The sequence below is a fragment of the Hibiscus syriacus genome, unplaced genomic scaffold (assembly GCF_006381635.1).
Source record: "Hibiscus syriacus cultivar Baekdansim isolate YM2019G1 unplaced genomic scaffold, ASM638163v2 tig00111096_pilon, whole genome shotgun sequence".
Taxonomy (NCBI): domain Eukaryota; kingdom Viridiplantae; phylum Streptophyta; class Magnoliopsida; order Malvales; family Malvaceae; genus Hibiscus; species Hibiscus syriacus.
The window spans coordinates 1244563-1247061 of NW_024062981.1; the positions used below are offsets into that span (position 1 = coordinate 1244563).

The 2499-nt window shown below is 36.4% G+C and overlaps 1 long non-coding RNA gene across 1 annotated transcript; it reads right to left on the minus strand.

Moving 5' to 3' along the window:
* Nucleotides 1-1488: 1488 nt before the first annotated feature.
* On the minus strand, nucleotides 1489-2211 carry LOC120152966. Its single transcript, XR_005518747.1, has 4 exons — nucleotides 2102-2211; nucleotides 1862-1896; nucleotides 1728-1766; nucleotides 1489-1627 (listed from the first exon to the last, which is right to left on the minus strand). It is a non-coding gene; the product is annotated as an uncharacterized LOC120152966 (long non-coding RNA).
* Nucleotides 2212-2499: the final 288 nt, after the last annotated feature.

The window sequence follows — 2499 nt, forward strand, 5'->3', positions numbered from 1 at the left end:
CGATACCCAAATCCGACCCTAGTTTATCCTAAAAAGCTAGGGATTTTTATAGATCTAGAGAAATACCTTCGGTATTTCTGTTTCTGTGAAGGTGCGTAGGGTCTCCGGTCACCGTGTGACTGCTCTGGTAAGCTTCTCGATTTTCTTTGTTATATATTTGGTTGTTGTTTTTTTCTTTGCTTGTTGTCCTCTCCTCTGTTTCACAGGTTTAGTGGCTTTTATAGCCACCACCGAGCCTCTTTCGGACCGGGTAATATGGAGGTTTTTTGGTGAGTCACCAAACTATTGTGGTGACTCACCTTGTAGCTTGTGATGTGGGCGGCTGTATTAGGATCTTTGGAGGTTTCTGTTGAAGCCGTGGCAGTGTGGCAGCAGAGACTGGAGGCGGTGGCAGCGGCTGGCTGATGAACGGTGGCCATGTGGCCCTATGGTATCATAACCCTAGGGTTTCATGTTGGAAGGATTTGGACCGTTGGATCAAGGTCAAATCCAACGACTAAGAAGAGGAGCGGCGGCTGGAGCTGAGATCAAACCCTAAATGGGTTTTAAGGTTTCTGTTAGGTTTGGGCCAGTCTGTTGGGCCAGAAATGTAATAATAATATTTTTTATTAATAATAATAATAATAATAATAATAATAATAATAATAATAATAAATATAATAATATTATTAATAATAATAAAAGCAGATGGATGGAAAAAAAATTAGTATCTTCACCTTCTCATCTGCTACCTTGCGTGATTGAGACTGGAAACGTTGATCATGGCTATCAGTTTTTTGATTGTATTGCTCCAGCAACAAATAAGTTAGTGTTAACTATATGTTACAAATATATTAAAACTAACATGACATGCTCTAGCTCTGACCATTTTGGCAAAAAAAAAAAAAAAGACTACGCACGTCCCCATCCCACCCCCACACAGCACAACCCAATAAGAACAATAACCATCAATTTGATGGCAATGTTGCCAAAGAAATTTGATGGCAATGTTCTGGCATAGCCCAGACGTTAGATATGACCCAATGTTTCACAAGTTTTTTCATTACAAGCAAATCACTACACATTGTAAATGTAGTGGGAAGCAAATTCAAATACCATGAAAGGGGATTGTGATACAAATTGATATAAGGAGATGGTCTACTGAAATTTGAAAGACATTTATAATCTCAATAGCAGCTCAGTTTTTTGGCGCAGGAAACCAAATCTGCTCTTTGTATTGATTCAAAGAATTGGGAGATCTAGAAAACCAACATCTGCTTTCACCACAAGATTAAAAAAGCATACAATACTGCAACCATCTCAATCCCAGCATCTCATCATACTTCACAATTCAAATACATACCTTTTCCCTGGAGTTCATTTGTATCATATTTGGATGCTCGTCTTTCCCTTTACCACAAGTTTCTGAATCTATAAAGTAGAGCAAAACAGAGTCATGTTAAGTCAATCATAAAAGACGCTATATGCATCCAAGTAATACACCTTTCACTTCTAGAATATCAGCATCTTTTGGATCCCTTGGTCGATCCGAATCATGATTCCCATCAGAGCTGTGATGAACTGTAGAACTAAAATCCTTCTCTTTGAAAACAACTACTTTGGGACCTTTCAATCCTTTGGCAGCTTCCTAAATAACAAATCAACAAAGAATAAAATGCATACTGCAAAAGCACTTCAAGAAAAATGTTGAAAGCAAACTGCACTAGATTCGTAAATCTCAAATCTACCTGTTCAATTGCATTAAGTCTTATATCTTCCATATACTTCTGTATCAAACAAAGCAGATGAACACATTAGAAATAGACCCCCAAAAGAAGAAGAAAAAACAGTATACAATAGATCCAAGCAGATAAATTCGTACAATACTGGCAAAATCCCCCACAAAATCCTTCCGCCCTGCCGTAACAGAATCATAAATGTAAAAACAAGAACAGTCAACATCCCGACAGTTAAATTAAATAAAAATACAAAAGGACAAACAAAAAAAAGTATCAAAATTTTTTTAACAGAAAAAAAGGTAAGCTTGCCTGTTTTAACTTAAAAGTTAAAACTATCAAATACTGTTCATTAATCTAAAATCAATAGATTTAAAGAAGATTACCAATAAAAGCTATGGGTTTAAAAGTCTCTGCGAAACCAATACGAATTGAGCGAATACCAAGAAAGAGAAAAAAGAAAGGATTAGAATCCTCTGCCAATGACGACACTTCTTCATGAATGAATAAAACTGCTAAAATTCCCTGAAAGTCTCAAACAGAAAGTAAAGTACGATAATCGCTTATTGAGCTTTTTGTTGTCCTAATCGTTCTCCAAAAACAATCAAAATTCAAAGGTTCCTAGAAAAAACTAGGGTTTCTAGTGGTGATCTTGCTGCTCTTTCCAAAGGGGAAAAAAGTAGTTTAAGAGGTTCGTTCACGTTCTGCTTACGGCTGAACTAGATGGTCTTTCCTTTTCTATTATCTTCGCTTCCAGCATTTTATTATTATTATTTTCTATTTG